The sequence below is a fragment of the Lucilia sericata genome, unplaced genomic scaffold (genome assembly GCF_015586225.1).
Source record: "Lucilia sericata isolate MDLA Ls3-8-SP2 unplaced genomic scaffold, ASM1558622v1 Contig000017F_arrow, whole genome shotgun sequence".
Taxonomy (NCBI): domain Eukaryota; kingdom Metazoa; phylum Arthropoda; class Insecta; order Diptera; family Calliphoridae; genus Lucilia; species Lucilia sericata.
In genome coordinates, this window is record NW_023994056.1 from 39175 (window position 1) to 65059 (window position 25885).

The following is a 25885-nucleotide window of genomic DNA, read 5'->3' on the forward strand; positions in this document are numbered from 1 at the left end:
AAAGCTTTTAAAGCTTAAAAAGCGGAAACTACTAAGACATAAGACTGTTATCGTGTTTTCTAGGTTTTTTATAAAAATTTCTTAAAAATAATAAAAATTAAACAGGAAGGTTAATTTTTACACATATTTTTCATAAATTGACATTGCTTTTGCTTTCGTTTTGCATTTATTTTTTTATTAAACTTATTGGTATTTATTTTTTGTTTTATACACATTTTTCTTTAACTACGTTTTTTTGTATCAATAAAATATGAAAAATTTTGCATTAACTTTTAAACCGAGAAACATTAGGAAATTAGTCTCGTCTGTAACATTTGACTTATGTATTTAAAGTGAGTTTTTTTCTATTTGCTGCCAACATTAGCTTGATCGCCTCTAAGTGTGTAAACTCCGCACCTTAATAATAATTTATTACCAGATTTGGTCAGAAAAATATCTTTATTGCTGTGGTAACTCTAAAAACAAATGGTTTTTCTAGGATTTTTTTCAGTTCAGTTCTGATTTTTTTTCTGGCAAACGAAATATTTCATTTCTTTCATACGTATGTCTGTTAGTGATTGACAGCAAAATGTCGTTGGAAAAAAAAAATAAGAGAAAAAAAAAATCTACAAACGAATGCAATAAGAATTAACACAAAAAAAAAACCTAAAAGCCAAACAAATATAATGAAAAATCTGTTTGGTAGCTTTAGGGGCCAAAAAGAATGTCCAGAAACGTACCGAATAGATCTTAACAGAACAGTAGAGATCTAAACAAAACACAACAGATTAAGATTGTTGTCTGGTGCTAAGCATCACCTTAATATAAGCTATTAACTCAGACTTAAAGTTGTGTTTTTTTTTTCTACTAGATTTTTTTTTTGCTTTAATTACATTTGCAAATGTTAAGTTTTGAATATTTATTAATACAAAAAGCTTAACTTAAAAACCAATTCAATCCTTAAAAAAAACACCACAGAGACACAACAGACCTTTATTTATAACTTTACTAGATCTTTGTTGTCTTTTCTTTTTTGACTCAACGTCTGTCTTTAAAGTGATAAAGCTTGTAATGTGTTACATGTATAAACTGACGTCTGGCAGATATTTTTCATTTTTGTGGAAAAAAAGTTAACAAAAAAAAAAAAAAAAAAAAAATCAGCTTGAAAACACATGTTGTTTTGCATTGACAGCATTCAGACATGTTCATAGTTAGAATCATAAATTATAACTGAAATAAAAAATCATCTAAAGTCTCTAATGAATACTAATATTGCAATTCTTTAAAAAGCAAAAAGATTCACTTTTAATAAACAGATTTTCAACACAATCAACAGCAACAACAACAACAACCACAACATTTTCAGTTGTCTCTTAAAGAAAATTACAAAAACTAAAATTGGCAAAATAAAACAAAGTTTATAATTTTATAACATAAAGTGTGAAAAACAAATTGTTTGCTATTAAACTAGTAGCTGAAATAAAGTATGTAACTTTAGTAATGTTCTTCTAGTTCTTCAAGGCGGACAATCAGGCAGGCTGAATGAATGGCAGACAGACAACTGCAATAAGCAACCAGCATGAGTCTTCTGCAGAAAAACAAAAACTAAACAAAAAATGATGCCAAGAAAATGGACTTGTATTTATACTTATGTGTATATCATCATGTATGTATGTACACGGTAATGACGTAATGAACTTAAATTATCTGCTTCTTGTTGTAGTTTCTCTTCCATTTCATTGCAATCTAAAAAAACACACGCTGCACACTATTATACTCAGTGTGTAGTTGTTGTGTTCATGTGAAAGGATGTTAGAACATTTCGTTTTTGTTTTCTTTTTTTCTTCTTGTACTCGTAATCGTACGTGATCATGAAGTCATAATAGTAGTAGATACATATACATACATAATTCTAACACTATTTATTAGATTCTATTCACTATACTTTTTTTACAGTTCAGTTATTTTTTCGTTTTTCTCTTCTTTAGATCGTTTCGTTTCATTTCATTCATTTTCTTTTCTATAACACTTTCGATTAAATGCAACTTTATATGGTATAATATCATTTACTCACTATCTTTCATGTGATATTTAGTTTGTTAGTTTTCTTGTATTTTTTGTTGCTGCTGTTGTTGTAACCTTACAAGAGGTAATCAGTTTTAAACATAGTTAAGAATTACTTTTAGATTTCTATAAACGTTGGTGGTTCCGGTGAATGGATGTGTGGACTATTAGTTTAATAGTTACAAGTCCCTGTGGGAAATAAACAAGATGAAGAGCTTTTTTTCTTAATTTACATTTTTTTTCTTATTTTATCAAAAAGCTTTTTATTTGAAAAAGTTTTGTTTTGAAAATAAAACTTTGGTGATAAAAAAGCTTTTTGATAAAAAACTACTGTTGTCAAGAAAGCTTTTTGGTTAATGAAAGCTTTGTCTTTATGTAAATTAACTTTCTTTGGTAAAAGCTTTTTTGGGAAAAAGCTTTTTTATGAAAAAAGATTTGTTAGCATATAAACAATTAAACATCATATTTTCCTAATGATGAAAAGTTCTATTTTTGAAAAAGCTTTTTTGATAAAAGTTTTTTTAAGTATTTTTGAAAAGCTACTTTTATAAAGAAATCCTTTTGGAAAGTGCTTTTTGTGCTGAAAAAGCTTTTTTTTATGAAAAAAGCTTTTTAATAGTAAACGATTTTATTTATAATTTCTTTGATTGAAAGTATTTTTTGAAGCAAAATGATAACCATAATTTTTTGGGAAAAAGCTTTTTATTAAAAACACATTTGTTAGCATAAAAACTTCGTATTTTCCTATATGAAGAAAAGTTGTTTTTTAGAAAAAGCTTTTTTGATGAAAATTATTGTATGTATTTGTGTTGAAAAACTACTTTTATAAAGAAATCCTTTTGGAAAGAGCTTTTTGTGGTGAAAAATCTATTTTTTATGAAAAAAGATTTATGTTAGTAAAAAGTTTTATTTATAATTTCTTTGGTTGAAAGTATTTTTTGAAGCAAAATGATAACCATAATTGCTTATAAAGGCTTTTTTAGTATTTTTTGTTTTTCAAACAAAAAGAACAAAAAAGCTTTTATAATGATTATTACATATGAAAAGCAGTTATTTTTCTGAAAAAGCTCGAATTTTTTTAAATCAAAATTTTTGGTGTAATAATTTCTTTCTAAGCAAAGTGCTTTTTTTTACAAAAATCATTATTTGATGAGAAAAGCTTTTTCTGTAACTTATTTTTTGAAAAAAGTTTTTTATGCTTTTTAATAACAACAGTTATTTTGTGGTAAAACATTATTTGATGTCTAAAATGTTTTAAAATCAAAGTTGAAAAAAGCTTTTCCACAGGGCATTTCAAAATATGTCTAAGAATAATAATATGCATATAAATATGTCACTTTGCATATTTATTGATATTAAATAACTTTCCTGGTTTTTATTAAGGGAAATGATAGAAATTACTTTCAAAAGTCATTAAAAAAGTACAGCAATTTACAAGAAATTTGTAGTATATTTAAAAGTGAAAATTAATTTAATAGCATTTTCTTCTTATGAAGTTCAATGCAACATAGTAGATTATGCCGTGAGCTATTTTATATTCTTTGGAATAAATATACTTTTAGTATAACACGAATTTCATGAGTTACTTAAAGGTTTTTGTTTAAAAAAATAGCCAAATTCTAAAATTTTTAAGAGCTATTGCCTTTTTAAACTTTTAGAACGTTAAAAAGTCGTAAGGGAGGGGTATAACTTTATTTTCCACTAAGTAGCTTATTTTATTGTAGATTATTCTACAATTGTATTTCAATTGATCACGTTTTTCTTTAAAAAAAAGGTGCCTTTTTTAAAGCAAATCATATGTAAAAAGTATGGCAGCAAACAGTTCGATGTATGTATTTTAAAACAGCAAACAAGAACAAGTAGGTGGAATACATTTTACTTTAACTATAAGAAAAGATAACTAAGTTGATAAAGAAAACTTCAAATCAAAATTTAATTGAATTTAGAATCAAAATATCAGAGTTCTATTAAGTTTTTAACATGATAATTGTATAACTTTTTCTTTATAATCATTAGTTTCAACATTAATTTATCAATTTGATTATACCAAGCAACAACTCCTCTTTAATTATTTTCTTTAAAAATAAATTGCAGTTTATAATTAAATTTCAATATTAAAATTACCATGTTGATGTAGCAGTTTCATTAATAGTTTAGTTGTTGACTTGTGAAAAGTTATGTATATAATTAACAAAAAGTTCTTATTAAACTTCAAATAAATAAGAAATAAACTGCTGCTTCATGTTGTTGTTATACAGTTCACTTAAACATTTTTAATTTAATTATACTATATAGTTTTTTTTTGTGGTACCTAAATAAAAACTCTTAATGATAACTTAAGCTATAGTAGATGGATATTATTGAAATCTTAAGAAACTTTCTGTTAAGTCATGCAGAGTTTTCCAAATAATTTTGTATACAAAAAGCAGAACCCTATAAGATAATTTTTAATAAAATTACAGTGAGATCAGAGAGAAAGATGTAGTTCTTTAGATTTGAAAGTGAGATTTGTTGTACTTAATGGAGTGCTTTCGTTAAGAGTTCTTTTTAGGCCTTAGTATTCCGTTTTTATAGAAAAATTCTCTTTTTATAGACAATTCTCTCTTTTATGGAAAGTTTACAAAATTTTCTCTTTTTTATTGAAAATTTTTCGAAATTTTCTTTTAGGACTTAGTATTAAAATTTTATAGAAAATTTCTCTTTTTAGAGACATTTTTTCTCTTTTTAAAAGTTTTCCAAAATTTTCTCTTCTTTATTGAAAATTTTTCGTGTGTTTTTTTGGGACTTAGTATTTAGTTTTTATAGAAAATGTCTCTTTTTATAGACAGTTTTCTTTTTTTAGAACTTTTCCAAATTTTTCTTTGCGATATTTTTACTTTTCATAGACACTTTTCGAAAGTTTCTTTATAGATTATCGAAATTTTTCTTTTTATAGACAATTTTCAACAATTTTTTCTTTTCTTATAAAAAGTTTTAGAATTTTTCCCTTTTTTAAAGAAGATTTTTGATTTTTTTTTAATTTTTTTGCAGAAATTGTATTTTTTTTTCAGAAAATTTTTGTTTTTTTTTCAGAAAATTTTTGTTTTTTTTCAGAAAAATTTTCCAGATTTTTATTTTATTTTTGAAATTTTCTCTTTTAAAGACTATTTATTCAAATTTTCTCTTTCTTTTTAGAAATTTTTCGAAAGTTTCTTTTCTTTTTAAACAATATTATTGAAATTTTCTCTTTTTAAAGAAAATTTTCTTAAATTTCTCTTTTTTATACAAAGTATTAGAATTTTTCTCGTTCTTTGAAGATAATTTTCAAAATTTTCTAGTTTTTCATCGAAAGTTTTCGAATTTTTTTTATAAAAACTTTTCAAAATGTTCTCTTTTCTAGACATTTTTCGAACATTATCTCTTTTTGTATAAATTTTTCGAATATTTCTTTAAAGAAATTTCTCGAAAGTTTCTTTTCTTTGTTAAAAAAATTATTGAAATTTTCTATTTTTAAAGAAAATTTTCTTAAATTTCTCTATTTTTAGAAAAAAGTTTTAGAACTTTTTTCTTTTATTTAAACAAAAAATTTCAAAAACTTAATTTTTTAAAAATTTTCTCGCTTTTCATAGAACATTTTTGAAATTTTCTCTTTTTATAGAAAATTTTTTGAAAATTTCTCTTTTCTTTTAATTATTATTTTCTCTTTTTATAAAAAATTTCTCTCAATTTTCGAAAGTTTCTCTTTTTATAGAAAGTTTTTCTAAAATTTTATAGAAAATTTTTATAAATAATTTTAAAAAAGGTTTATGATTTTAGAACATTTTAGATTTTTTTATAGAAAATTATATATCGATTTGGGGATGATTCGGATTTCTTCACTCTCATCGAATTTACTCTTGATCAATGATCAACGTTATCTTCTCAAAATTAAAAATATATCATTTAAGTAAAGATAATACATTTATTCATAAATGACAAATGTTTGAGAAAGTTAAAAAAAATCATCTTGTTCAAATCTAACACTGACTTCCATTGCTCTTTTATGTGTTTCCTTAATTTGCATTCCTCTTGTACACACACCACTGCCTCTGACACAAGTTCTTTTCTTAAGTCTTTTGTTTTTCTTACGCATTAACAAGGAAGTTCTTCATTAATAATAATTTGAAATGCTACAGTTACTTTTATTTGTAACTAATACTCATGCCATGAATACTATTACAGGTTTTACTATCTTTTCTATATTAAAATTAACAAATATATCTTATATTTAAATCTATTATAAATTCTTAAATAAATAATTAATGTATATTTTTTTTTATACGCCAGTAATAGTATAACTGCTATATAAATCTCTGGCTGTAAATCTTTAAAGCCAAAGAACACTTAAATTTTGTCACTTTATAGCCAGGCTTCTGTTTATAACTGTGCCAGCTCATCCGTTTGCTGATTTTAAGCCATAACTAATGCTAAACGTGCACGTACATATGTACGTAAAACATTAGATGATACAAATAAATAGTATTCAAAGTATAAGTGGTTTTCTACACCCAACAATTCGTTGGCTAAGACTAAGAATCAACTTCTAACTACAAAATGTCTACGTCTCCACACCCCTTATCATTTTCAATGTGTTTTCATTTAAGTAGTATACAATTTAAACTTCTGCATGGTATGAAGAACATTTGTTTGAACGCCCGTCCGTTTGGGCTACAATGTTCCCTGTATGAGTTGAGTTTAACTTGTCTTGTTGTAGTTTATTTGTTTGTTTGTATGTATGTTGTTATGTTGGTTTGTTTCATGGCTATATTTATGCACGTAGTTGTAATTCATAGGCCTTTAGGCTGCAATTTACCGACCCTAACGGCAGTTTTCGTAAAAATGCGTTTACGCATCCGCTATAAAATTGGCGACGTATTTATGTTAGTCCACATACATATAATGTTAGTCAAGTCTGTTCTCATGACTTGGCTTTAACAAATGATGATGCCCCTGCTGCATTTATAGCTGATGGTTAAGAGGACTGGTCCAACAACTCTTTTTCAAGAGCACGATTCTTTTTCACATTATTTTTGTCTTTTTTTTTACTTTTTTTGTTTTGTATTCCTTTGATTTTTGCATAGAACCAGTTGACAATTAGTGTTGTAGTGCTATGGAAGTGCTGCAAGTTACTACACAACTACAACCAGATCAACTAGGAACAAATCTAAACAGAATAAAAGAAAAAAATCACCTTAACAACAAGATTTGCGTGTGATGCAGACTTACTTGAACGTGCGACAAATAAATTCGTGTTTGACAGCGGGTGGAACGAGAAGATAATTCTAATACTGTAAAAATAAATGCCATAGAAAATAGAAGAACTAAACAAACAAACAAGATCGAAATAAAACAGTACAATTTACCGTATTAGGCCTAAAGTATACTACACTCGTTGTAAAACAGCAATTGCATTTTGTTGAACTCTAAAAAATAAACCCAACAAAAACGAAAAAATAAAAAACAACCATTAAATTATTTGTGTGTCAAACTGGAAACAAATTTGTCAAAGACAAATTGAAAATGGTCAAGACAATTTTCAAAAGAAAATGAAACAAAACAGACAAAAAGTTATATAACCCACCAAATATGCTAAATTGCTGCATATATGTATATACATATGTATATATAATAGGGCGTATAACTAGACGTCAATAACTATTTGTCGGTATTAAAAATATACTCCTCTATTAAAGCAAATTTTACTTAAAAAATTATGGTTTTAGTATAAAAAGGGGGTTTTAGTGGCCTTACTCGTTTTCTTTGTTTAAAATTTTTGATACATTTCTCTTTTTATTTGTCTTTTTTATAGAAACTTTTTGAAAATGTCTATTGTAGTTAATTTTCAAAATTTTATTGGTTTTTATACAAAATTTTAAAAAATTATCTTTTTATGGAAAATTTTCGAAAATTTCTCTTCTTTATAAATATTTTTAAAAATTTCTCTTTTTTTATACAAATTTTATAAACAAATTTCTGTATTTTTTTCTTAAAAAATGTTGAAATTTTCTATTTTATAGAAAATTTTCCAAATTTTATCTGTTTTTATAAACAATTTTTAAAATTCTCATTTTATAGGAAATGTTCGAAAATATATATTTTTTAGAAAATTTTTCATTTTTTTTGTAAAATTTTTGAAAATTTAGTTTTTTATGGGAAATTTTAAAAAATCTCTCTTTTTATAGAAAATGTTCGAAAATTTCTCTTTTTATAAAAAATTTCACTTTTTAATAGAAAATGTTCGGAAATTTCTCTTTTATATGAAAATGTTTGAAATTTTCTTTTTTTATTAAAAATTCTCTTTTTTATGGAAAATGTTCGAAAATATCCCATTTTATAGAAAATTTTTAAAAATTCTCTTTTTTATAGAAAATGTTGGAAATTTTCTCTTTTTAGAAAATTTAAAAAAAAATCTCTTTTTTATAGAAAATGTTTGAAAATATCTAATTTTTTTTTTAAATTTTTCTTAGAAATTTTTGATTTCTCTTTTTTATATAAAATGTTCGAAAATTTCTCTTTTTATAAAAAATTAAGAAAAAATTCTCTTTTTTATGGAAAATGTTCGAAAATTTCTCTTTTTATAAAAAATTAAAAAAAAATCTCTTTTTTATAGAAAATCTCTTTTTAGAAAATTTAATAAAATTTCTCTTTTTTTATAAAATGTTTGAAAAATTCTCTTTTTAAAAATTTCTCTTTTTCATAGATAATATTCGAAAATTTCTCTTTTTATAGAAAATAAGAAAAAATTCAATTCTCTTTTTATAGAACATTTTTAAAGATTTCTCCTTTTTATAGAAAATGTTCGAAAATTTCTCATTTTGTAGAAAATTTCTCATTTTGTAGAAAATTTCTATTTTTATAGAAAATTTATCTTTTTGTAGAAAATTTATCTTTTTGTAGAAAATTTTTCTTGTTATAGAAAATTTCTCTTTTTGTAGAAAATTTCTCTTCTTATAGAAAATATAAAAAAAATCTCTCTTTTTTATAGAATGGACAATTTAAAAAAATTATCTTTTTAAAGAAAATATTCGAAAATTTCTCTCTTATGGAAATTTCTCTTCTTATATAAAATTTTCGAAAAGTTCTCTTTTTATAGTAAATATTATAAAATTTCTCTTTTTATTACAAAATTTCCAAAATTTTATAAAAAAAATTCCAAAATTTCTCTTGTTTACAGGAAAATTTTTCAAAATTTGTCTATTTTTATAAAAAAAAAAAAATTTACAAAATTTTTCGATAAACTTATCTTTTTTTTATAGAAAATTTTCCAAAATTTATTTTTTTTTTAATTTCTCTTTTTTGTGAATTTAAAAAAAATTATCTGTTTATAAAAATTATAAAAAAAATTCTCTTTTTTATAACAAATTTGCGAACAATTTTTTTTTTTTAGATAATTTGCGAAAATTATTCCTTTTATAAAAGTCTCTTTAAAAAAAATGTAGAAAATTTCTGAAAAAAATTATATTTCTGTAGAAAAATTTTCATTTTGTAGAAGATTATAAAAAAAAATCTCTTTTTACACAAAATTTTTGACAAAAACCAGCTACGTCTCTGTCTTTTCCCTCGCATTAGCTAACCGAGCAGCCAGAAAACAAGAATTATGCGGAAATCACATTTTATAACAAAAATCAATCAACTCAGTATTTTTAGAGGACAAAAAAACTTAACTCTATATACCATGTATGTAAAGTACTTGAGTCGGATGCATGTATGTCCAATGCATTTTGTGATCTGGTTAGTTGACTGAAAGTGGTGGTAATGTTTATTTTATTTATAATATTTTTGTTTATTTTGTTGCAAATGGCTCAAAGACAGCGAGAGGAAGGAAAAAAAAGCAAAAGTAATTTGTGGCAGTTCTTAACCACATTTGCAAGTACATACTCTAGCGAATAGGTAAATTCCATGTGTGCTGCTATTACCGTATGTTGCTAACAATGATAAAGTCTTCAAGCCAGTTTGCCAGCTAAACAGCCAAGAAAATTATAGCAACAATATGCTAGACTTAAACATGTTGTTGTGTAATTTGTTGTTGTTGTTTTTTTTATTGCTATTTTGAATTTTTTTGTTATAGTATATGGAAATAAATCTTAAAATTTTTATCGTAAAATTCACTTTTTCCTAAAACTATAATAATTCTTTTGCCAACAACAGAAAAATCTCAATGTTTTGTGGCTGACTATCTGTGTGTGACTCTTAGTTTTATGTTTGTTTGTCTATCTGTTGCCATGTGTGTTATATGTCATATTTCACAAAGACATTTATTTGCCAAGTAAACAAACTACAAAACAACGAACAACAACAAAAATCCCGAAAAATTATTACAATTCCCTGCAACATTATACGCAATTTTCTAGTATAATAAATTTTGCAACAATGAGTTAAATTATTTTTCTGTTGGCGTTTAAAGCAGTAGCAAAAATTTTGATCTACTTATTCTGCTCATGTCGGTGTGTATTATTAACAGTGCAAAATTAAAAAAAAAGGAATGAACAAATCATGTGGTGGCCCTGTCTTGAAGAATTTTAAGTTTTTTTTTTAAGGCCCTGTAGCGTATGCGTGAGTGTGAGTACAAGTACTTAATTTTATGTTTCAGAAAAATATAACTCTAGTCTATTTAGTTGTTTGTTGTATGAACGTTGGTCGGCAGTCAAATCATACTTTTGTACTTTTTTTTTCTCGTTTTTTTTTTGTTTTGGTGAAATCATTTGTTACATGTATGTAACATGTTGTTGTGACAAGATAGACCCTTTTAAAAACAAGTGACAGACAGGACGTGGGTTTTTCTTAAGTTATGTATGTGTGTTTTTCTTTTAAGGCTGATCATTTGCTCAAAAAAAAAAAATACTAGACGACAGTCCTGCTGCGATAGTGAAAATGTTATGAAAATATTACGTAAATTACGATTAATTGTCATTGAGTCGTATACTTTTTAAGCCTTCTTTTGGGTGGGTTTTATATAATAGAGAGTTTCCAATATTGTAAAATATTTAAAATACTTAAATCTGTATAAGTAATACTTTTTAAAAAAAAATTAAGCTTATTATTGCAAATTATAAATAGTTAAGAAAACTTTTTGTTCGACAGTAAATCGATTTTTTGAAATTTCCTTTGTTTTATAGACAATTTTAAAATTTTTCCATTTTAAGAACTTTTTCGAACTTATCTCTCTTTTGAAAAGAAAATTTTTATAACTTTCTTATTTTAGAAAAATTTATAGAATTATGTCTGGAAATGTATGAAAATGTTTTTTAATAAACACATGAGTGTCAAAGTTCTTCATGTAAAATTTGGAGATTCTAGCTCTAATAGTTTCTATTTAATTCATATGGGGGCTCCAAGCCATCCCATATGAAAGTCCGTCTTGTTTTCTACAAAATGTTCAGATGAATATTAAAGTTCTGCGTGCAAAATTCGAAGAATTTAGTTCTATTAGTTTCCCAGATATACGAAATTTTATATTTAATTCATATGGGAGGTGCCAAGTCCCCATTAAAAATCCGCCCGTTATTCTCTAAATTTTCACATAAATGTCAAAGTTCTTCATGTAAAATTTTAAGATTCTAGCTGTAATAGTTTCTCAGCTATACGAATTTTTCTATTTAATTCATATGGGGGCTTCAAGCCCCCCCAGATGAAAGTCCGCCCTGTTTTCTACAAAATGTTCAGATGAATATTAAAGTTCTTCGTGCAAAATTTGAAGAATATAATTCTATTAGTTTCCTAGATAAACGAAATTTTATATTTAATTCATATAGGAGGTGCCGCCCCCCTCATTAGTTGTCCGCCAAAATGTTAACATGGATGTTAATGTTCTTCGTGCAAAATTTCAAGATTCTCACAGTAATAGTTTCCAAGATAAACGAATTTTTGTATTTAATTAATATGGGAGGTGCCACGCCCACTGCTTCTAGTCCGCCTACTTTTTGTCCTAAATAATCATATGGACACTAAAGTGGCTCCGACAAAATTTGAGGACTTTAATTGTAATATTAGCTCAGATATAATGATTTAATATTTTCTTAATATGGGCATGGCTCCTCGCCCACTTGAAATTTCAAAATAAAAAGTAGCCTTTAACCTCTTCCAGACATACATACACTGTATAAATTTCAAGAAAACCGGTTTAGCTGTTTAGTAGTCTAAAAAGAAAATTCTTGAACTTTTTTATTTAAATATTCTCAATTTTATATAAAATTTTCTACATTTTCTCTTTTCTAAAGAACATTTTTGAAAGATTTTAAAATGTTTTTTATTTAGATTTTTAGAATATATCTTGCTATTTTTGAAACTTTCTCGGATTTTAGAGAATTTCGAGAATTTTTTTTTTATTAAAAAATCTCCCTTTATAAAAAATTGTGCCTTATTTTCAAAAGCTTTCACTAAAATTAAGCTTTTGCTAGAGCAAAATATTTGTTACAGTTTTTATTAAAGCTAAAAATCAAAAGCCACAACAAATGAAAATTATTAATAATTATCAAACATTCCTTGTCACAATTATCCATTACTAATTGCTGCAAACATACTTGCACATACAAACGTAATGATAAATTAAAGACAATTGCCACACATTCATAAATGCCATCACCATCACCATCGTCATCATCACCACCTTTTGTAAATTGCGATAAAAATGCATATTTGAAATATTTCATTATCTTTGTGCTTTTTTTCTAGTTGTTGTTGCCGAGGTTATACGATTTTATAACAACAATTAAAATACATACAACATAGTGTGTGATGTTTGTTTGAAAGGATTTTAAACGCATTTCTTAAAATCTTAAAAACAAACAACAACGAAGACGACACTTAAAGATATTGAAACTAATAGCGTAACGCAAAAGTAAAAAAAATAAAAGACTTGAATTAAGGCGAAGTCGAGTTGCTTGGCTTGGAGCAATAGCAACAACAATTGCTATGTTAGCAATGATTTTAAAAATGTTTTGTTAATTTTCTAAGCGCCTCTTGCAACAATAAAAATGGCTAGATAAAGAAAAACTCAACAGAAGACGAAACAAAAAAAAAAAAACTAAACTAAACACAACATTAATACTTAAAATAGCAAATTATGTGGTCAACAATACCATATACAGGCAACATGTCCATAGAGGGAGAAATAAAATGTTAATAATGATGAAGATGATGCTGATGGGGATGCCAAAATGACGACAATATTGTCTGTGTAGATAATGTTGATGGAGGCTTGACAAAATTTATAAATATACTTTAACATTTAAAAATCAAATATTCAACTATAGATCAAAATATCCCCAGGAGTTTTATTTTATTTTTGTAACATCTTCTCTTTTTTTTTGTCCTTTGCCACAACTATTGTATGAAAAACGGCAATATTTGCTTTAAAACTACTGTTCAATAAAAATAGAGAATTTTCAACTAATGTAAACTTTCAAACAACAGAAAATTTACAAAATATTTTCAAAAATTTACAATCGTTTTCATAAATCTGTCAAAATGTTGTGTTTTTATAGAAAATTTTCGAATTTTTTTCTCTTTTATTTTAAGAAAATTTTTGAAATTTTATTTCTCTTTTTTTAAAGAAAATTTTCGAAATTTTCTTTCTCTTTTTTTTAAATTTCGAATTTTTTTTTCTCTTTTTTTCTTATATTTCGAAATTTTCTTTCTCTTTTTAAAGAAAATTTTCAAAATTTTCTTTCTCTTTTTAAAGAAAATTTTCAAAATTTTCTTTCTCTTTTTAAAGAAAATTTTCAAAATTTTCTTTCTCTTTTTAAAGAAAATTTTCAAAATTTTCTTTCACTTTTTTTAAAGAAAACTTTCTTTCTCTTTTTTTTAAAGAAAATTTTCTTTCTCTTTTTTTAAAGAAAATTTTCGAAATTTTCTTTCTTTTTTTTAAATTTTCGAAATTTTCTTTCTCTTATTTTAAAATTTACGAAATTTTATGTCTCTTTTTTTTTAAATTTTTGAAATTTTATTTCTCTTTTTTTTAAAGAAAATTTTCGAAATTTTCTTTCTCTTTTTTTAAAGAAAATTTTCGAAATTTTCTTTCTCTTTTTTTTTAAAGAAAATTTTCGAAATTTTTCTCTTTTTTTTTAAAGAAAATTTTCGAAATTTTCTTTCTCTTTTTTTTTAAAGAAAATTTTCGAAATTTTCTTTCTCTTTTTTTTTAAAGAAAATTTTCGAAATTTTCTTTCTCTTTTTTTTTAAAGAAAATTTTCGAAATTTTCTTTCTCTTTTTTTTAAAGAAAATTTTCGAAATTTTCTTTCTCTTTTTTTAAAGAAAATTTTCGAAATTTTCTTTCTCTTTTTTTAAAGAAAATTTTCGAAATTTTCTTTCTCTTTTTTTAAAGAAAATTTTCTTTCTCTTTTTTTAAAGAAAATTTTTGAAATTTCCCCTTTTTGTAAAATTATCGAATCTTTTGATTTTTTTAGAAAAACTTTGTTTATATATTTTTTGAAACGTTCTCTCTTTTACAAAGAAGGCTACCGAAATATTCTCTGTTCTGAATTTTTGTTTGGATATTTTCACTGATTTAAACTGAACCCTGTTTTAAGGGCACTTTTATACAAAAAAACTGCTTGAATTCTTAAAAAATGCATTAATTAAGTGTGTGGCTGGCTGGTATCGAGTTTGTCTACAGCTGGAAAATATGTTACAATACAATTTCTATTACAACTCATTGACATTTTCATAAAAAAAAATACAAGAAAAAAAAAAACGTACCACAATAATGATGAGGGGAAATTACATTGCTAATGTCCATGATTAAGACCATGCGACTATGATGCTGCATCTTTCATTCTAGGCATCAACTATTGTGGCTGCAGGGATTATTATCAGGCATTGTTGCAAAGAAAAGAAAAGCCATTTAATAAAATTGGAGGAATACAACAAGCACTAGAAGATGTAGTACCTTTTTTTTAAAATAAAGTTTAAAAATAAAAAAAATTAAATTGAAATGCTTGAGAAATGTTTAAAGGCTGTCACATCTAAGTATCTAAGTGTGTATAAAATGTATTTGTTGGTATTGTAACTTGACTACTGTGTAATGTTTTATTTGTTGGTTTTCTATTCGTTTTGTGTTTTTGTTTTTGTTTTTCTTTAAATAATGATAGTTTGGTTATACACTTATATTTTATTTTTATATTCTATACTAAGTATTTCTGCTGCAGTAGTGTTGCTAGTTGCAACTACGTACTTCCATTTAAAGTTTAATCCTGTTGTGTTGTGTATTGCGTTGCGTAAATTGACACTCAATTAGAGTCGCTTACATATCACAAGTCAATCAATGTTAGAATGTGTTTTTTATACCATGTTTTTGTCACGTTATTTAGAAAAAGTAACAAATACAAATACTCCAACAAGCAGCAACTGCAGCAGCTAGGATACAATCTGCAATCTTCTATAAATATAAAATAGAAGAATCTTTAGCGTTTTAATATCCACTCAACCATTGCTTTGGAAAATGATGATAATGGTTTGCTGCTAGCAGAGCATACAAAACAAACAAACTGACAAAATAAAGCAGTTTTCGTTTGCAAACATTTTCATGGTGTTTTTACTTATAGTATATATCGTTTGATCATATTGCATAATGTGGCCATAGCTGGAACTAAGTAACGTGCAAAAACTGCTGAAACTGCAAAAAAACCCTTTTTTTTTCTATTCCTGTTATACCGTTTTATGGCGGCAATGATCACTCTGTGGTTGAGTTGAAGTTGTCATGTTATTCGTTGCGGCGTCATTTATTTTGCTAGTGACAGCTCAGCGTGAAATGTTTGTTAGTTTTGTTTTGTTACTTCGTCGTTCTTTTTCTAACTCAACTTAATAGTAAATCCAAACGACCGTCCTTAGTACCAGCGGCCGAATACACTTAACAAGTACTGGTGTATAGTGTTAGTACTGGGCTTGTTGCTTTTCATACCTTCTTCTTCCTGTCTATCTAAATGTCCGTCTTTTTAACTATTTGTCTGTCTGTCGTTTATTCCAATGCCAGCTCATGCAATTTAACTCTCACTATATTGTGCTATGTCTATCTGTCTGTCTGTCCAACCAATCCTATCCATCTCTACTATTTGAATCTAACTGTCCCTATGCTTTTTGTTATTTTGTTAGTGTCTTTGCTTGTTTGTTCTGTCTGTCTGTCCCTGCGTCCATCCGTCCGTCTTCTTTCCTATTTATTTGTTTGAACGTCCATCTTTCAACCAAGTCCATTTGACATGTTGTGCTGTCATACAGTTTTTTCCCAAGTGATCAATTACATTTTAAGTTAAAAAAGGCGTTGTTGTTGTTGTTGCTGTTATTTTTGCCGTTTTAATCTTTAAGCTGCACCTTAATGACTCTAGGATCTTTTTTCCGGATTCATTAATGAATGTATTAAAGTAATTAAGTTTAAATATTAAAACTTGATATTGTAACTGATTTTCTCTTATTGTTGTTGTATGCATATAAATGCGGGTTTAGAATACATGCATACATACTTTGTATTATATTGTTTGATAACTTCTGTTATACACTTAATTAAACTGAAAATGCTCACTTCATGAGGTGATATTACAAGAACAAGTACATAAATCTGTTATGTTCGGTTACGACGAATTTTAAGTACACTATCTTTCTCTCTTTCTTTTCAAATGAGTTCTTTTGGTATCTATAATTTTCGATAAATTACCTTTTAATAGAGAACTGTCACTAAATTATCTCCTTATTTTGATAACTTTTATTTTTATAATATGTTTTTTATAAATTCTCTAGACATTTGTTTTAAATATTGTTAAAACAAACAGTTCTAACAACTTATTTATTTAAAATTTTATAATTATGATGAAGGGTACAATAATTGTGACACATTGTAAAATCAAATGTTAAAGAAAAACTGGTTGATATTGCTTTTTATTAATGAGCGAGTGTTAGTTAATTGGAATTTATGCAGACCTATAAAAGAAGTAAATGATTTATACCCTACACCACTATAGTATACGTTTGTACTGATGTTTGCAGATATTGGTCCTACACCCATCTTAAAGTATACCGCTCGACTCAGAATCACTTTCTGAATTGATTCTGTCCGTCCGTCTGTCCGTCCGGCTGGATGGCTGTGTCAACTTGTAATTATTGTTAAATATTTAATTTTAAAAATAATTAAAATCCTTTTTAAAATTGATTAATTCACACTAAACTTATGTTTATCATTAAAAGTTTTATTAAAGGCAAAACTTTTGCACTGTTAAAAAAAAACTTTCTAATTGGCATTTCAAATTTTCCCAGAAAACATAAAAAATAATTAAACCCCCATAAAGCTGTTTGTTGACGTTAAAAATGCTGTATGAAGCATAAATATTACAAATAAAAAAATATAATCTTCATTTATACGATTTAAAATTTACAAAAAAAAAAAAAAAAATATATAATTTTCTTTAAAATTTTCTTCTTATTTTTAAAGATTATTGGGTGAAGAAAAAACCTTAGCCTTCTGCCACAAAAAGTATTAACTGACTTAAATTAGTAGTGAGATTATAAACAGTATTCATTATCTGTAACATTATACAAATCCCTAGGAAAATCAAAATCACTAGTGGATTCCTAGCTTTTTTTTAAGAAAATAGCTAGTTTGTAGTTAAAGGTCTAAACTTACTCTCACTTTTGGGCTAAAAAATGGTACTCCTCGTTAGTTAGATTCTTTTTTTGTTACTTTTTGGTTCATAATGTGTGTGCTGTAAATATTGTCGTAACTCTATCATTATGGTTTTTGTGAAAATTTTATAGCTTCTCATTTTTATTATTATTTCGTTTAAAGTCAAACTTCATCTTTTTAACATTATTTAACATTTTATTATTCCTTTGAGATTCATAGCCTCTACTACTACTCCACGTTTTTAGTAAATCCCCATTTAGCTGTTGAAAAAAAAAAAAGAAATAAAAACCACAACCACAACAACAAAACAAAAAAATACATCGTTGAAATAGAATTCGAGCTTAAGACACATTCTAACATATAGACAGCTATAACTATACCCACCTCTGCTACTCTTAAAGTCTAGAGTCACGTTTTGTTGTTTGGCTATGTATTTGGTAAATGTATGAAAAATACACAATATAAATAGAAGGAATCAACGAAATAGAACTCTCAGATAATGTGCTTTTCGTCGACTTATTTTTGGTTTTTTAAGTAGTAGACAAAAAGTAAGAAAAAAAAAAAAAAAAACAATCCACTAAATACAACGAAATAATATTGTATCCCCAAACTTGTACGTGCAATTTCATTTTATAACATCTTCTCTCTCAAGGATTTTTATTGTGTTTTGAAATTGGGTTTTCTTTTTATAAAGACAGTGCACGAAATGTTTTGGTGGGATTTTATTACAAAAATTGTATAGTCTAGTCTATAGTCTAGCCTATTGTCTAGTCTATAGTGTGTTCTATATTCTAGTCTATAGTCTGGTCTATAGTCTAGTCTATAGTCTGGTCTATAGTCTAGTCTATAGTCTATTCTATAGTCTAGTCTATAGTCTAGTCTATAGTCTAGTCTATAGTCTAGTCTATAGTCTAGTCTATAGTCTAGTCTATAGTCTGGTCTATAGTCTAGTCTATAGTCTAGTCTATAGTCTGGTCTATAGTCTAGTCTATAGTCTGGTCTATAGTCTAGTCTATAGTCTATTCTATAGTCTAGTCTATAGTCTAGTCTATAGTCTAGTCTATATTCTAGTCAATAGTCTAGTCTATAGTCTACTCTATAGTCTACTCTATAGTCTAGTCTATATTCTAGTCTAGTCTATATTCTCGTCTAGTCTATATTCTAGTCTAGTCTATATTCTAGTCTAGTCTATAGTCTATAGTCTAGTCTATAGTCTAGTCTATAGTCTAGTCTATAGTCTAGTCTATAGTCTGGTCTATAGTCTAGTCTATAGTCTAGTCTATAGTCTGGTCTATAGTCTAGTCTATAGTCTATTCTATAGTCTAGTCTATAGTCTAGTCTATAGTCTAGTCTATAGTCTAGTCTATAGTCTAGTCTATAGTCTAGTCTATAGTCTAGTCTATAGTCTACTCTATAGTCTACTCTATAGTCTAGTCTATATTCTAGTCTAGTCTATAGTCTAGTCTATATTCTCGTCTAGTCTATAGTCTAGTCTATATTCTAGTCTAGTCTATAGTCTAGTCTATATTCTAGTCTAGTCTATAGTCTAGTCTAGTCTAGTCTATAGTCTAGGCTATAGTCTAGTCTATAGTCTAGTCTATAGTCTAGTCTATAGTCTAGTCTATAGTCTAGTCTATAGTCTAGTCTATAGTCTAGTCTATAGTCTAGTCTATAGTCTAGTCTATAGTCTAGTCTATAGTCTAGTCTATAGTCTAGTCTATAGTCTAGTCTATAGTCTAGTCTATAGTCTAGTCTATAGTCTAGTCTATAGTCTAGTCTATAGTCTAGTCTATAGTCTAGTCTATAGTCTAGTCTATAGTCTAGTCTATAGTCTAGTCTTTAGTCTAGTCTATAGTCTAGTCTATAGTCTATTCTATAGTCTATTCTATAGTCTAGTCTATAGTCTAGTCTATAGTCTAGTCTATAGTCTAGTCTATAGTCTAGTCTATAGTCTCTAGTCTATAGTCTAGTCTATAGTCTAGTCTATAGTCTAGTCTATAGTCTAGTCTATAGTCTAGTCTAGTAGTCTATAGTTCTAGTCTATAGTCTAGTCTATAGTCTAGTCTATAGTCTAGTCTATAGTCTAGTCTATAGTCTAGTCTATAGTCTAGTCTATAGTCAGTCTATAGTCTAGTCTATAGTCTGTCTATAGTCTAGTCTATAGTCTAGTCTATAGTCTAGTCTATAGTCTAGTCTATAGTCTAGTCTATAGTCTAGTCTATATTCTAGTCTATAGTCAGTTATAGTCTAGTCTATAGTCTAGTCTAAGTCTAGTCTATAGTCTAGTCTATAGTCTAGTCTATAGTCTAGTCTATAGTCTAGTCTATAGTCTAGTCTATAGTCTAGTCTATAGTCTAGTCTATAGTCTAGTCTATAGGCTAGTCTATAGTCTAGTCTATAGTCTAGTCTATAGTCTAGTCTATAGTCTAGTCTATAGTCTAGTCTATAGTCTAGTCTATAGTCTAGTCTATAGTCTAGTCTATAGTCTAGTCTATAGTCTAGTCTATAGTCTAGTCTATAGTCTAGTCTATAGTCTAGTCTATAGTCTAGTCTATAGTCTAGTCTATAGTCTAGTCTATAGTCTAGTCTATAGTCTAGTCTATAGTCTAGTAGTCTAGTCTATCTATAGTCTAGTCTATAGTCTAGTCTATAGTCTAGTCTATAGTCTAGTCTATAGTCTAGTCTATAGTCTAGTCTATAGTCCAGTCTATAGTCTAGTCTATTGTCTAGTCTATAGTCTAGTCTATAGTCTAGTCTATAGTCTAGTCTATAGTCTAGTCTATAGTCTAGTCTATAGTCTAGTCTATAGTCTAGTCTATAGTCTAGTCTATAGTCTAGTCTATAGTCTAGTCTATAGTCCAGTCAATAGTCTAGTCTATAGTCTAGTCTATAGTCTAGTCTATAGTCTTGTCTATAGTCTAGTCTATAGTCTAGTCTATAGTCTAGTCTATAGTGTGGATCATTAAATCACATTTCCTTATATATGCTTAATTTTTCCCTGAGTTCCCCTAAAACTGTTTATATTAGTTGTGTTTTGTTGCTATCAATGAGTGTTAACGCTTAAAGTTAGCAACAAAACGAACATTACCTGACTTGGCATCACTCCACAGAAGAAATCTGCTAAATCTTGAAATTATTTACAATTTCTTGAAAAGGTTTTTTTATTTGGTAATTTTCTTTGATTTAAATTTTATTTTAAAATATTTTTTTATTGTTTGACATAAACACATTAATATTTGTATTTTTATTTTTGAATTGGTAGCACTTTTATCAACGTTAAAATTAACTTGTATAATTTTACACGTTAACTCCTAACGTTTATAAATTTTAAATTTATATGAAATTGCCTTTGAACGTTAGCAACAAAACACAACTATTGAAATTATTTCGTTTACCTACTTTAACAGTAATGTCAACTTATATAAATAAAGTTTTTTTTAAGGAATGTTAAATAATTCCTAACTTTATAAAAGTTAGTTTCTTACAATAATTTCAATCCAAAAATTATTAATAAATGTCTGCTTTATAACTTAGATTCCTTAAAAATTACTTAAAATATTTTCATTTTTCCAATCTATATTAATTTAAAATTTTGTTCTCAACTTTAAAATCATTGAACTAGAAATATTATTCTACTCAAATTTCATGCAACAAAGAATTTATTTTTTGAAATATTCACTATTGATTATTTGCTTAAAAAGTAATTGACAACACTGCCCTTAAATATTTAAACGTTTTAAAATTTTTTGTTTAGATTTTTTTTTTAAGAGGTTGTCATGTTTTTAGCTCGAAAAGTAAATTTTCGGTATATGACTTTTATGATTTCTATTTGACAGTAAAGCGATAAAATTATTTTTGTTAAGGTAAATTTGTTCAAGTTGGTTTCTCTTAAAAGTTCTCTGGTTACGTTCTGTTACGTACTCGTCTACTTAAAAGATACTTTAGCGATGGTGATTGTTTGTTGTTGTTGCCTTTTTACTATATATTTTGTATATGTATATGGATTTTTTTTTACTAAATGTCCATGACTGGATATTGCTAGTAATTCAATGCCCTTTTTTTTCTTTTTAATATATAAATATTTTTTTTTTTTTGGTTTGCACGAATTAGGACTTCATATAATAATCGTAAAAATTCTTGTTATTATTACATATTCTTTAGATTTTTTATTTAGTTTTTTGTTCATATAAACATTTTCTTTGTGGACCACTAAACGTTTTTTTCCATTCCTCCTTCTGCTTGCTTGTATTGGCTTGGCTTTCATATGCAATTAAAATTGTAGTATTGTAGTCAATGGTTACTTAAATATTGAAATAAAAATCTATGCGCAAAAAAATCTTTATAGATTTTTAATGTTTACGATTCTTTTTCCATTTTTTCTACTGTTTAAGAATTTGTGTGTGTTATTTTTTCAGAGGCGTAAGTTAGAGTGTAAAATTTGGTCTTAAAAATTCAAGAATTTTAATTGGAAAAATTTTAATGTTCCTTTAGTTTTTTTTATCACCTTAGGCCAAATGGGAAATATGAAAAAAATTGTTTAAGTTTCTTTTTTTGCTTTTTTTAATAATATAATCGTGACAAATTTTTTGGTTTTATAACAGTTTTGTTTCTGCAAAGTAAAAGATAATTGAAAAAATAATATATTAAATAGGTATAGCATATTTAATAATAGGTTTGTTCTTAACTTTATAGAGGTTATAAAAGTTTTTGTAACAAATTTAATAAAATAATAAAAAGGGCTATATTTAGATATTTTTAGCTCTGAGCCATTCTTAGCTGCGTAATATGTTGCCATGTGTGAATAATATTTTTTTTCATATTGTACTACATATTCCATATTATAGTTAGTACTGTAGCCCAGACTATAGTTCAAAATATTGTCTAGACTACAGTTCTGTCTGTAGTACATAATGTAGTTCAGACCAAGATGTATCGATTACAAGATGAACTCATTTTATTTTGGTGCAGTATAGACTTCAGTTCAGATTAAAGTTGACGGTCTAGTCTACAGTCTACTATAATGTAGTCTATAGTGTAGTCTGTAATGTAGTCTATATTGTAGTCTATAGTCTAGTTTATAGTCTAATCTATAGTCTAATCTATACTCTAGTCTATAGTATAGTTTATAGTATAGTCTATAGTCTAGTCTATAGTCTAGTCTATAGTCTAGTCTATAGTCTAGTCTATAGTCTAGTCTATAGTCTAGTCTATAGTCTAGTCTATAGTCTAGTCTATAGTGTAGGCTATAGTCTAGTCTATAGTCTAGTCTATAGTCTAGTCTATAGTGTAGGCTATAGTCTATAGTCTAGTCTATAGTCTAGTCTATAGTCTAGTCTATAGTCTAGTCTATAGTCTAGTCTATAGTCTAGTCTATAGTCTAGTCTATAGTCTAGTCTATAGTCTAGTCTATAGTCTAGTCTATAGTCTAGTCTATAGTCTAGTCTATAGTCTAGTCTATAGTCTAGTCTATAGTCTAGTCTATAGTCTAGTCTATAGTCTAGTCTATAGTCTAGTCTATAGTCTAGTCTATAGTCTAGTCTATAGTCTAGTCTATAGTCTAGTCTATAGTCTAGTCTATAGTCTAGTCTATAGTCTAGTCTATAGTCTAGTCTATAGTCTAGTCTATAGTCTAGTCTATAGTCTAGTCTAGTCTATAGTCTAGTCTATAGTCTAGTCTATAGTCTAGTCTATAGTCTAGTCTATAGTCTAGTCTATAGTCTAGTCTATAGTCTAGTCTATAGTCTAGTCTATAGTCTAGTCTATAGTCTAGTCTATAGTCTAGTCTATAGTCTAGTCTATAGTCTAGTCTATAGTCTAGTCTATAGTCTAGTCTATAGTCTAGTCTATAGTCTAGTCTATAGTCTAGTCTATAGTCTAGTCTATAGTCTAGTCTATAGTCTAGTCTATAGTCTAGTCTATAGTCTAGTCTATAGTCTAGTCTATAGTCTAGTCTATAGTCTAGTCTATAGTCTAGTCTATAGTCTAGTCTATAGTCTATATAGTCTAGTCTATAGTCTAGTCTATAGTCTAGTCTATAGTCTAGTCTATAGTCTAGTCTATAGTCTAGTCTATAGTCTAGTCTATAGTCTAGTCTATAGTCTAGTCTATAGTCTAGTCTATAGTCTAGTCTATAGTCTAGTCTATAGTCTAGTCTATAGTCTAGTCTATAGTCTAGTCTATAGTCTAGTCTATAGTCTAGTCTATAGTCTAGTCTATAGTCTAGTCTATAGTCTAGTCTATAGTCTAGTCTATAGTCTAGTCTATAGTCTAGTCTATAGTCTAGTCTATAGTCTAGTCTATAGTCTAGTCTATAGTCTAGTCTATAGTCTAGTCTATAGTCTAGTCTATAGTCTAGTCTATAGTCTAGTCTATAGTCTAGTCTATAGTCTAGTCTATAGTCTAGTCTATAGTCTAGTCTATAGTCTAGTCTATAGTCTAGTCTATAGTCTAGTCTATAGTCTAGTCTATAGTCTAGTCTATAGTCTAGTCTATAGTCTAGTCTATAGTCTAGTCTATAGTCTAGTCTATAGTCTAGTCTATAGTCTAGTCTATAGTCTAGTCTATAGTCTAGTCTATAGTTTAGTCTATAGTCTAGTCTATAGTCTAGTCTATAGTCTAGTCTATAGTCTAGTCTATAGTCTAGTCTATAGTCTAGTCTATAGTCTAGTCTATAGTCTAGTCTATAGTCTAGTCTATAGTCTAGTCTTTACTCTAGTCTATAGTCTAGTCTATAGTCTAGTCTATAGTCTAGTCTATAGTCTAGTCTATAGTCTAGTCTATAGTCTAGTCTATAGTCTAGTCTATAGTCTAGTCTATAGTCTAGTCTATAGTCTAGTCTATAGTCTAGTCTATAGTCTAGTCTATAGTCTAGTCTATAGTCTAGTCTATAGTCTAGTCTATAGTCTAGTCTATAGTCTAGTCTATAGTCTAGTCTATAGTCTAGTCTATAGTCTAGTCTATAGTCTAGTCTATAGTCTAGTCTATAGTCTAGTCTATAGTCTAGTCTATAGTCTAGTCTATAGTCTAGTCTATAGTCTAGTCTATAGTCTAGTCTATAGTCTAGTCTATAGTCTAGTCTATAGTCTAGTCTATAGTCTAGTCTATAGTCTAGTCTATAGTCTAGTCTATAGTCTAGTCTATAGTCTAGTCTATAGTCTAGTCTATAGTCTAGTCTATAGTCTAGTCTATAGTCTAGTCTATAGTCTAGTCTATAGTCTAGTCTATAGTCTAGTCTATAGTCTAGTCTATAGTCTAGTCTATAGTCTAGTCTATAGTCTAGTCTATAGTCTAGTCTATAGTCTAGTCTATAGTCTAGTCTATGTATAGTCTATAGTCTAGTCTAGTCTAGTCTTAGTCTAGTCTATAGTCTAGTCTAGTTGAAAAAAATTAGCACATTAAATATTCCTAGAATCTTTAACAAAATGAATAAATTACGACATAGACCATTATCGCTACACCCATATGAACTAATTAAAGGAATCCTTCCTAGCTTAAGGTGTATATTAAGAAATAAAGACCATAAAACAAGTCTTTACTTAGCTGCCTTTTAAACCATGCATGGCGCCAAGGTGTATGTAAAAAGAACTTACTTAGTTGTGTTTTTTTTTGTCTCATCAAATTAATCAATTATAATAAATTATTTTATGCTCGCTATAACAACTACTGTATATTTACAAGATTTTTTTCAATAATATATCATTCAATGAATTTACACGAGTCAGAAGTTATATGTATGAATGTCTGTGGAACTGGTATTTAACACTAATTGAAATTGATTGCATTCAAATAGCTTGAAAACTTGTCACTTTTTTCGTATGATATTAAGATACCCTACATTTTGGGAATAGAGCAGGTTCTGATGCTAATTTATATCAGACGAAATATTTATAAAGGATTATATTTTATCATTAGTACTTGTTTAAATGTTGCTAATAATTTTTTTGTTCAAATATATATGTTGCTCATCCTGCTGCAACATGTCTGTAACATGTTTTAAAACATTATTTTTAAGGCCAAGTTTATGTTGCTGCAACATTTTATCTTTAAACATCCTTTTTAAGTTGAATTTGTTAAAATTAAGTTATGAATTTTTAAGTCGTTTTTGTTCATTAAGAATAAAACAAAGTTTAATACTATTTATCTTAATTTAGGAAATTTTTTACATGTTTTTGATCTTATAAACATTGCAAAATTATGATAAATTGCAAAATACAGTTACA

The 25885-nt window shown here is 27.0% G+C and overlaps 1 protein-coding gene across 2 annotated transcripts in view; it reads left to right on the top strand.

Annotated features, from left to right (window-relative positions):
• The window catches only part of LOC119606221, a 261582-nt gene that overhangs the window by 37916 nt on the left and 197781 nt on the right, over positions 1-25885 (top strand). The window lies entirely within an intron of this gene.